Source organism: Cricetulus griseus, chromosome 4, assembly GCF_003668045.3.
Source record: "Cricetulus griseus strain 17A/GY chromosome 4, alternate assembly CriGri-PICRH-1.0, whole genome shotgun sequence".
NCBI lineage: Eukaryota > Metazoa > Chordata > Mammalia > Rodentia > Cricetidae > Cricetulus > Cricetulus griseus.
This window is the reverse complement of record NC_048597.1, coordinates 194,163,642-194,175,660: the sequence shown is the minus strand read 5'-3', so window position 1 is coordinate 194,175,660 and position 12,019 is coordinate 194,163,642.

Sequence of the window (12,019 nt, the reverse complement as noted above, 5' to 3'; positions counted from 1 at the left end):
GTGGGGTAAAATCTGATTTATGCTGTGCCCCTTCTTGAGAAACTGAAAAAGGAAATAATTAAACTTGGGTTACAAATTCTTTTATGTAACATGCAAACACCAGTTGGAAATGGCCTTCGGCAGTGTTATAACTGAGCTGGTAAGTGGCCCGCAAAGAGATGCCTTGGTGGGTAAGATTGAGAAGACATGAATTCAAATGCCCAACACTTACATAAGAAGCTAGGTATGCAACACACACACACACACACACACACACACACACACACACACACACACACACACACACAAGAAATGGCCCCAAAAGATGTGTGGAAAATTTCCTGGGAGAGGACATTAGACTATACATCTGCATGGTGACTTTCCCTACAGGAAGAATGACCAGAATTTCAAATTTGATGATTGGCAAAATGATGAAGGTGTAGGAAAGAGTATCATTGAAGACTGATACATTTTGTTTTCCATGTGGATTCTCATGGAAATTTTTTAACAGAGACTTTTTAACACATGACTTTTTTTAACACATAACAGGTGATCCATCCACTGCTTTCTCTAGACAGCTCATGTTTGTTTTGTGACGCATATAGTTGGCAAGAGATTGATTGTATAGTCACTGAATTGTAGCCTCTGGAGTCTGAAAAAAAGGTATTGTAGATGTGATTAAGAATCTTAAGATGGGGCTAGAGAGATGGCTCAGATATTAAGAACACTTACTGATCTTACAGAGGACCTGGGTTTTTTCTATTCCCAGCACCCACATGGCAGTTCACTTTAACTCCAGTTTCAGGGGATTGCATGCCCTCTTCAGGCCACCATTGACACCAGGCATGCGTGTGGTGCACATACACACGTGTAGGCAAAACACCTATACACAATTTTTAAAAACATTCTTAAAAGAGAGAAATTCTTCCCATGCAAAAAGAAGGTGAGGATGATGGAGATAGACTTGGAGGGATTCAGCTCAGGAATATTGGCCCTCATCAGAAACTAAAAGAGGCAAGGAAAGAATTCTGTCTGTCTGTCTGTCTGTCTGTCTGTCTGTCTGTCAAGACAGGGCTTCTTTGTGTAGCTTTGGAGCCTATCCTGCTGGCACTCACTCTATAGACCAGGCTGGCCTTGAACTCACAGAGATCCCCCTGCCTCTTCCTTCCAAGTGCTGGCCCCTCTTTCTCTTTTTAACATAAGTTTTTATTGATTCTTTGGGAATTTTACAAAATGCACTCCAATCCCACTCATTCCCCAGTCCCTCTGTATTTGCCCTTCATCCTTGTAGCATCCCCCTCCTAAGGAAATGTAAAAAGAAAAAATAAAATACAAATAAAATTAGTAATAAGAATATTAATTAAAGGCAAACAAGACAAAAACAAAACCCCACTTCACTCCTTTGTCTTTCCAGCTGTTCCATCATCTCTTCATTTGTCTTAGTGGCATTGGGAACTGCTGTGTATCAAGCAGAATATCCTTTTGTCCAAACAGCTTTACTTGCAAATGTTCATTGTGTAGTGCATTGTTGGTCAGGTTCAAGGCCTCTGGCTTCCAGCACACCATCAATACTGGACCCTCTCTGAAACTCCTCTGGGATATGCTGCTGTTGCCCTGAGTCAGTATGGGGTAGATGTTGGGGAGTGCCAACTCAAAGCCCTGGATATGTATCTGAGTGGCAGCTGCATTGGTCAGCTCACCCTTAGGTGAGGGGCGGAGCCAGTTCTCCCATGCCCATGGTGAGAGAGCTTTCCTAATGCTGGGGACCAGTTGCCTTCCAGGCTAGCTAATTGGTTCTGATGCCCCAGGGCCAGTTTGGAGTCAGTCTAAGGGTTAGCTTATAGCCTCTATAGATAGCACTACCTTGCCCACTCCTTCACATCATGCTTCTAGGCTCCAGAAACATAAGAGGATAAGGTTTGGAAGTCATTTGCTGCAGGAACAAGGGGGGGGGGGCGGGAACAAGGGCTCGAAAAGGTTGATCTGGTGGGCACGTCTGTGGAGTGAGTGGCAAGCCTCTCACAGCGGAGCCCGATGCTGGTCTTGATATGGGGCCATCCTTGGACTAGACAGCCACTTGATAGTTTCCGTTGCAGAGAACACGGTAGTCCATTATAATTGGGATAACCCACTGTGAACTCAATGGCTTGCCAGTAGTAGCGTTAGTTTGTGAACTTCAGAGCATTGCTTCATATTATTCAGGAATTTCTTTTATAAAAATGATATACTCTCGCTCAAGGCATCTAGTCATCTTTCTGTAGACTACAGTGGCCCACTTGTGATAGCTTTGAATATTTTCTTTAGCTTATGTTGATGCTGATAGACACTAAACAAAATAAAAGCACAACCTCTCTCTTTCCCTATTGTGGATGGTGGAATTTGAAATCTAATTTATAATAAACCAAAGTGGAATTACACATACACTAGAAGTGAACAATCACACTAGCTGGATCTACAGAATAATTTGGGGTCTTTAAATAATTACCAGTTGTAGAAAAGGGTGAGCATTTTTTGATTGTTTGTTTGTTTTTGTTTTTTTGTTACCAGGGATGTCCAAACTTTCGACTTCTGTGGACTGCATGGGACCAAAATGAACTGTCTTAGGCCACATAAAACCTGGAGGGCAAAGATGTCTGTTTATACTTTTCACATAGCTGATGCCACAGATAAGGACAGATGTCTCTAACCACCCTGGTTATATGGGACCCATTCAGTGTCTCAAGTTGTTTCTAATGAAGAGAATGAGCTTAGCAAGTAAAAAAGTTTCATGGATTTTTTTGGTATTTTTATTATAAAAACAAAAGAAAAAAAGGCAACATAAACTAGTGGGATATTTGACGTTGACCCTTTAATACAGTTATCTTTTTGTGACCCCCCAACCATAAAATTATATTTGTTGTTCTTTCTTTCTTTCTTTCTTTCTTTCTTTCTTTCTTTCTTTCTTTCTTTCATTATTTCTTTATTTCTTTATTTCCTTCTTTCTTTTTGGTTTTTCAAGACAGGGTTTCTCTGTGGCTTTGGAAGCTGTCCTGGAATTCACTCTGTAGACCAGGCTGGTCTCAAACTCCCAGAGATCTTCCTGCCTCTGCCTCCTGAGTGCTGGGTTTAAAGGTGTGCACCACCACTGTCTGGCTTTGTTGCTATTTCTTAACTGTAATTTTGCTACTGTTATAAATCATGATATAAACATCTGTGTTTTCCAGTGGTCTTAGGCAATCCCTGTAAAAGGGTCATTCAATCCCCAAAGAGGTCCTGACCCACAGACTGAAAACTGCTAAACTAATACGTTAGTGTTTGGTTCAATGGAAGTAGTTGAGCCTCCTATGGTGCTCATGGGTGCTTGGTTCTGATTCTACTCTCAGCTTTCCTCTTGAAAACAGCTGCTCACAAACAGACGCTGCCAGAGAGTGATGACATGAATAAGGCAAGATTGTAATCAAAAGAAGGGAAGGGCGTCTGTCTCTGGGAAGACAGGACCCATAAAACCTAGTAAAAAGACGCAATAAAATTTGTCTTTAAGTCAAATGCCAGATTGAAACTACAGGCATTCCATCTGAAAATTGGCAAGAAACATATTTATGTCGATTGAAAATGGGGTTGCAAATGCAACAAAATACCGATTATTTTCCAAGAGGCCTTAAACTCTGTTTTTTTAAGCTTCATATCAAATTGAAACCAGTTACATACTTTTCATTGTTCGTAGGACTGTGTTTAGCCAACCTGTCAAAATGCACAGAATCATTGGCCTTAATTTGAGCTTGTCATGATTTTAGTTTCATTCATTTGAACTGTATTGCTAACTTGGTTTTCACCTTAAAGACACACATTTATCTCATTTAAGTATTTAATTCACTAAAAGTGCTAAATCTCAACACCAGTTCATATATATATGTATGTATATATATTATTTAAATTAGAAACAACCTTATTTTACATATCAATCCCAGTTCCCTCTCCCTCCCATCCTCCCATCCCCCCACGGATCCCCCCATTCTATCCCCCCCATCCACTCCCCAGGGAGGACGAGGCCTTCCATGGGGGATCATCAAAGTCTGTTACATTATTTGGAGCAGGGTCTAGGCCCTCCCCTGTGTATCTAGGCTGAGAGGGTACCCCTCCATAGGGATTGGGCTACCAAATTCCATTTGTACACTAGGGATAAATACTAGTTCCACTGTCAGAGGCCCCACAGACTGCCCAGGCCTCCTAACTGACACCCACAATTTAGGAGGATTGGTTCAGTCCAATGTTGGTTCCCCAGCTTTACCACTGGGGTCCGTGAGCTCCCACTTGGTCAGAAAAGCTGTTTCGGTGGTATGCCAGCTCTTATTGTTAACTTCTGATGCAAACATTGTTTTGATACCATAAAGGACTTGATAACATGTTGCAAATAATAAAATCTCAATATCTGCCCTCAACGACTAAGTCACCTTCCTTCTGGTAATAAATGATGCTGCCCCAGTCAGTGTCAACATTTTTAGGAATTCCTGGATTTGGTAGTGATTTAATCCCTTGGCCTTTGTGAAATTCACAGTCTCAATGACAATTTGCATATTGTTACTCATTTTTATACTTTTGTACGTACATTTTCCTGAAACACGGTACAATGATACTTCCTTAAATGTGAGCTTGGGACAGGATCTGCATCGACACCCATCAAATTTATAGTAAGTTCCTCTCTCTTCCTTATCATCAATGGGCACCACCAATAATTCTACTAACTATATTGACAACAGACAAAGAAAATTAAATTGCTTTCATATACTTTTCACTCACTGTTACATATAAGTCTTTTTAGCTGTATCTTTTAATGGCATCAAATAAGCCATTTATTCAGTATGATGCTATTCATCATTATTGCCTCTAGTGGCCAGGGTGATAGAACAATCAGTAAAATGCTCGCCATAGGAGCAATGAAAACTCAAGTTCAACCAAGCATCCATGTAAAAACCTGTGTGTGGTAGCATGTTTCTATTACTGTAGTACTGGAGGTATGGGGTGGGGGTAATAGGACAATGTCTGGAGGTTTCTGGATAGCAGCCTAGTCTAGTGGGAGAGCTTCTGGCTAAATGAAAGATCCTGTCTCCAAAAAAAAAAAAAAAAAAAAAAAAAAAAAAAAAAACAAAAAAAACCAACAAAACAAAACAACAAAACAACAATAACAAACCAAAGTAGATGTCTGCTGAGAAAGAACGCCTGCTGGTGACCTCTGGCTTTCACAGCACACATGCAGGTGCATACTTGCACACACAATGCACACTCACACACATGAACCTTCCCCATATAATCTAACCCCACAGGCAAAGTGGCAAATTAGTCACATTTGTAGTATGAGCGCTGTCACTCATTGACAAGGCATAAAAGTAAAATTAGTGGCTTTACTCTCTCAACTCTTTTGGATAGATTCCTCCAGTTTCTTAGCTCCTCTGGCTGGTTGGAGACAAGTTGATTTTAGAAGAATTCTCATTTCTTTTTTTCAGAGCATATTGCCCCTGCAGTTCTCTCTGTCCATCGTTTAGTGAATTCACCATTTGGAAAATGGTTTTGGTGTTTCTTGCTATTAAATATATTACAACACAACAAGAGAATTTTTATGAGCTTTTAAAAAACAATTTTTATGAGCAGACAGATTTTTTTCTATTCTGCTGCTTGATTCTCCTGGCACAATCCCTGATACAAACTAAATTTGGCAGCATGCTTTTGTATACCTTTTCAAATTACAGCCTTTGAAAATGGGCACAAATTCCCTACAAATTAAGCAGAATGCCATTGGTGCATCGAACAATCTTCCTTCGTGTGTAACTTTCCCTTCTTGGGCTTCTGTTTTCTTTTGAGACATTATAGAAGCCGTGTTTCAATAAAAAATATATAAGGAATTATTTTAATGTTTAAAAATATTTTTAACTCTGTGTATGTGTGTCTGTGTCTGGGTGTGGGCACATGTGCACAGGGCGGCACCTTCAGAGGTCAGAAGAGGAGGTCAGATCCCCCGGGAGAATGTGAGCTGCCTGATATGGGTGCTAGGAACTGAAGTTGGATTCTCTGTGGAGCAGTACTGGCTCCTAATAGCTGGACCCTCTCTCTATCCCAAGGACTATTTCTTCTACGTAGAAAGCAAGGTTTGGGTTCTTTCCTATCCAGCTGCTGAGGCAGCAGAAGAAAGTGGATGGTAAAACTGGCAGGCAGTGACTGAAAGGCACCAAGATGTGAAGGTGCCCTTAATAACCAAAAGAGAATACTTACGGTTCCAAATGTCTTCACTAAATGTCTACTGTTTGCATTGGAGGGTTAAAACACTGTTGGTGAGTTCTGTTTTGTCTACTGAGTCAACACAAACACATGTAGCATCTATTGGTATCAATTCTACAGTGCACTTGGAAAAGAAAAAACCATGATAGAAGCAGCATACCACAGTAAAACTGAAGCCATGCGAGTGAACATACCTCGGCAGTGTGCATGTTTCCGTTGTGTAACAAGTGTGAGTTGTTCTCTACAAAGTTCATGTTTAAGAACCACACATTTGAGTCATAAGTTATAGCACAACACTCATGTTTAAAATAGTCTTTTTTATTTTGTGCTGGGTGGGCCCCATTCATGGTTATCCTGGATTGCGTGTGGGCAGTGGGCCGAGACTTTGACACACCCGGTTTATGTGAGAGTCAGCCATACTATGCAAATTTGAACACCATGTGTTGATTTTGCTCTGGTTTTTGTTTGGAAGATAAACCCTGGAGAAGACCATGGATGGTAGGTAGATTGTGTGGGATATTGTTTATTGACTCTGGCATCCCTTCCAGCTCTCTCCTTCCACTCTTCTTAATTCATCGAGTGCAAGGGTAGTGCTCAACAAACTCATTCCCAGGAGTACTTGAGGCCAGAGTTCTGGGTCTTCAATATTCTCCTTCTGTCAGCAAAAGATGAAAGAGTGGGATTTGGGGAGGGAAAGGGTACCATGACAGCAGAGACTGGGTCCCCTGTTTTCTCACACATCATCCACTCCTTTAACGTGCAGTTCTTCCTGGCCTCTCTGGGCCCAGCCAATGGGCACCATCACCATGGACAAGAAAGTGGAGTGAGGGGCTCTTTACTTCTGTCCATCCAGCCGAATGCCTTTAGGCACACAATCTCCTCTGTTAAACCCTTTCTGCTTAAAAACTCCAGAATCTGTTCTTTGTATTGAATGCCGAACATTATAGGTGAATACAAAAACCCAATAAGCACTTAAACTGGGTGCAATATGATGTAAATTGATTCCACTCTCAGGTTGCAACAGCCATGAAAAGTTGAACGGTTATAGCATTTGAAAATGAACTTTCTTACCTTTTAATTTCATTTTTTGGTGTTTGCTATATGAGTGTATGACATGTTTGCGTATGCACATGCATGTGTGCTTACAGGTGTGCATACATGTCTGTACACATGTGTGTGGAGACTAGAGGCTGACTTTGAGTGTCTTCCTCTGTCGCTTTTCTCCCCAATTGTTTATTTTTGTTCTTTCTCTTCTTTTCCAGTGTATGTGTGTTCAAATGTGTGCACATGCATGTAGAAACCTGACATTGATGTCAGGAATATTCTTCTATCTTTCTTCTACCTTATTCATTGAGGCAGGATCCCTCAATAGAGCTTAAAGTTCATTGATATGGCTAGTCTCATAACCAGCATGCTTGGGAGATCTCTAATTTCTGTGTTTCCAGCTGGAATTCCAGGCAAGCCTCCCAGCCCACCTGAAATTTCATGAGTTCTGGGGATCCGAACTCTGCTTACACTGCTTACACTCTTCCTTACACTGACAAGAATTTTAACTGAGAAGCCATATCCCCAGCTTTAGTTCCACCTAATTTATTTTTTGAGACAAAGTCTCTCATTGTATCTGGAACTTAGTGATTCAGCTAGGCTGCCTAGCTAGGTATCTCCAGAGATCTGCCTGTCTCTGTCCTCTTAGTGATGGGGTTACAAATAAGCAATGCTGTGCTTGGCTTTTTATGTGGTTTCTAAAGACCCACACTTGGGTTTGCACAGAAAATATTTTACCAACTAAGCCATCACCCCAGCTTCATCGATATTCTCTCTCTCTCCTCTCTCTCTCTCTCTTTCTCTCTCTCTCTCTCTTCCTTTCTTTCTATTGTCTATCTCTCTATCTGTCTGCTGTCTGTCTTTTTTCATATTTTTAATTAAAATATAATCACACAATTTTACCTTCCTTTTTCTTCCTCCAGCCTTTTCCATATCCTGTCCCTCCATCCCCTCCTATGTTTCCCCCATTACTCCCTGTCTGATTGAGGACCATTTTTAAAATTATTATTGTTACATATGTATGTGTACACATGAATATATTAATACAACCCCCTTTTTATTTGTTTTGTGTGCGTGTGTGCTTGGGCATGTGTCATGATGAATGAGTGAAGCTTAGAGAAGCTTAGAGTTGGTTCCCTCCTTCTACTATGTGTGTCTCAGGGATTAAACTCGTATTGTCAGGCTCAGTGGAATGGACTTTTATCAGCTGAGCCATCTTGCCTGCCCTCTTTGGATAGCCTCTTTCTTTCTTCTTTCCTCTTTTTTCTCCTTTCTTTCTTTCTTTCTTTCTTTCTTTCTTTCTTTCTTTCTTTCTTCCTTTCTTCCTATCACATCATTTCCTTGAATGTACCCCAGTACTTTCTACACTACAGAAATGGTCCTTAAAATCTGGAGCCACATTAAATAACTGTTCTCCTGTGAGTACCCATATCAAAGCATAGCCTTGGTTCTAGACTTTGTGTGTCTTTTTTGTTTTGAGATCATCTCACCCAGGTTAGCCTTAAACCTGGGATTCTTCCACTTTGGCCTCCCAAATGTTGTGGTTTTGAGCACAGACCTCTTTGCCTCATCATTTTTTTTCTTTTTTCTTTTTTAATTTCTAGAAATTGAACCCAAGGCTTCATACATAATAGGAAAACACACTTCATTGATTCACATTCCCAGCCTTTTTTCTTTTGAATTTTTTTAAATTTTGTTTTACTTTTATTTATTTACTTTTTTTTTGAGACAGTGTCTACTTATGTAGCTCTGGCTGGCCTAGACTTCATTTATGTAGACCATGTTGATGGAGAATTCACATCAACCTGCCAGTGTCTGCCTCTGCTAGGTTTAAAGGTGTGCATCACCACTCCTGGCCTCTCTTTTCTTTCCTTTTCCAAAGCATTATTTATTTTTTTTGATGCAGGATCTTACATGCTGGTTTTGAACTCACATGCTTGCAATCATCCAATCTCAACTTTCTTAGTAGCTGGGATTACAGGCATGTACCAACCAGATTTGATTATTTTTAATATTTGTTTTTGCATGTGTAGTATGCATTCCTTCATGTGTGTCAGCATATGTGCTCATGTGTGTGTGTGTGTGTGTGTGTGTGTGTGTGTGTGTGTGTGTTTGTGCACACATGTGCATACATGTGGGTGTGAAGGCCTGAAATTGATGCCAGGAGTCTTCCTTGACTCCTCCAGTACGAGGCATGGTCTTGCACTGAACCTAGAACTCACCATTCTATTTCGTTTGCAGTCCAGTTTGCTATAAGAGTCTCTGTTTCCCCAGAGCTGGGATCATAAGTGGCTTCTACAACCGCCTGGCTTCTATGTGGTTTCTAAGAATCTGAACTTCAGTCCTCATCTTGCACACCAAAACCTTTACCCACTGAGCCTTCTCCCTGGCCCAGGTGTTTTCTAACATTTTTATTTGGAGAATTTTTCAAAACTTGTTTTGTTCCTTTAGTTGCCTTTGTTTCTTCTAGGGTCAGATAGTTGGTGTATGTATTCTGTTCTTTCTATCTCAGAGCTGTGTAACTCATACCTGATGTTCCTGTTTGATTATGACACAAGACAAAGACTGAAGTCATGCAGGGTGTGCTGGCTGTTAGCATGCCCTTCATGTGAGTGGGCCAGGCTGCCACCCTGAGGGCTTCCCAGTGCCAGAAAGAAGAGACACCCCATCTATATGATATTAGTTAATATTCTATCACTGTGGCAAAACACCATGACCAAGGCAACTTACAGAAGAAAGTCTAATTGATCTTACGTTTTCAGAGGGTGAGAGTCCACTATGGAAGAGCAATCTGAGAGCTCACACCATGAACTGCAAACACAAAGCTGAGAAGAGTGAACTCAAACTGTGGAAGTCTTCAAACCCTCAAAGTCCACCTCCAGCGACACACCTCCAAACAAGTCTACAGCTCCTAAACCTTCCCAGACATTGTCACAAACTGGGGACAGAGTGTTCAAATGACCAAGACTATCGGACACACTTCATTTAAACTCCCACAAATACCAACCCTCATTCTCAACATGATTCTTTTAAAAGAGTTTGGAAAAGTGGAAGTGAATTGATGTCATGAATTTTATGGCTGAGGGTAGTAACCAGGAAGTGGTGGTTGAGCTGTCTCAGTATAAACTTTCCTAAGTCCATTTATTTTTTTTTCAGACCTACTTCTCACTTCTGTCAGCCCATGGATCTTGTGTGTGGGAGCTGTGGAAAAAAAGCTCAATGCTTCTTTCACTGCAGCTCTCTTGGAGCAATTTTTGTGGTGGTTCAATAACTAAGCACTTGTGTGTGTCTTATCAAATGTTATTGAAATGTATCTGTTTCGATTCCTTTATATTCTTCCCAATAATGTGGGTTTTGACATTTTGCTCATCTCTACTATGTATTTAACAGAGCTATCAGAAGATAGAAAATCAAGTGTGAGCTTTTCCTGTTATCTGAAATCAGAAAACTCATTGATATTTCTCAAAACAAAACTGAAAGTGCTGAAAATGTTTTTTGATCTGAGAGAGACTAAAATCTGAGCTTTGTCACTTTGGTGTGACCTGCAACAAAACAAGATACTCAATCTTTCTGGGTCTGTTTCTTTATATGTAAAATGTAGTTAGTGATTCTTCAGTTCGTACCTAACTCAGAGTTGTACAGAAAGTTCTACTCATCCTCCATTTGCTAAGATAGTCTTATTATTATTTCTTAATTTGTTTTCTGGAGAAAGTTTGGTGTTTTGCATGGTTATTATTCTTTCCACAGCAATAAAAATAAAGTGAATTATAGGCTATTTTCTAGTAAATTATCCACAAGCTGACCTTTAAGTTCATTTCCAAAATTGTTATATTACCTAGTTACATCAAGAAACTAACTACTCATTGCGTATTTAAGTTGATATCAGGATATATTTCCTTGTCTTCTCTTCATGGCTTAAAGCATACTTCTGAAGTAGTTTTGCTATATTGAGAAAGTGATAGATCTTTTATAGTGAATTGATCTAGTAAAATAATTATTAGTATTTAAAAGCGAACATATGCATCATGCATATTAATTACTCCTTAGAAGATTGTTTGCATTGTTGTTTGTATAACATAGTACATTATGACATCACCAAGTAGTTACTATGATTTGATGCCTCCTAAGAAAACACACACACAAGCTGGGCGTTGGTGGCACACACCTTTAATCCCAGCACTCGGGATGCAGAGGCAGGTGGATCTCTGTGAGTTCGAGACCAGCCTGGTCTACAAGAGCTAGTTCCAGGACAGCCTCTAAAGCCACAGAGAAACCCTGTCTCGAAAAACCAAAAAAGAAAGAAAGAAAGAAAGAAAGAAAGAAAGAAAGAAAGAAAGGAAGGAAGGAAGGAAGAAAGAAAGAAAACACACACACACAAACACACACAGAGCAAATACAAAATTTGCTTTGCAGATAGAAACTTTCCAGTTAAGGAGTAATTGGGATATCAATTGTACCCCTGAAGTTATGATACCATTGACTGAAGATTGAAGGACTATAATTTAGATTTTGACAACATCACTATAGAGAAAAAATAATTACTTATGCACTTAAGTTTATTTAATAGCAAAATAAACCTAAATAACTTTCTGTATTAGGTCTTACCACTTTATCGAAGGAATTAATGTGCACTTGTTGTGAGGTGGGGGTAGAATAGCAGAAAAGATAATCAGATTAAGGGTTCATTGTCAGACACTGTGACAATAATAGAAATTAATGACTATAAATCCTAAGGGGCCTGCCATAG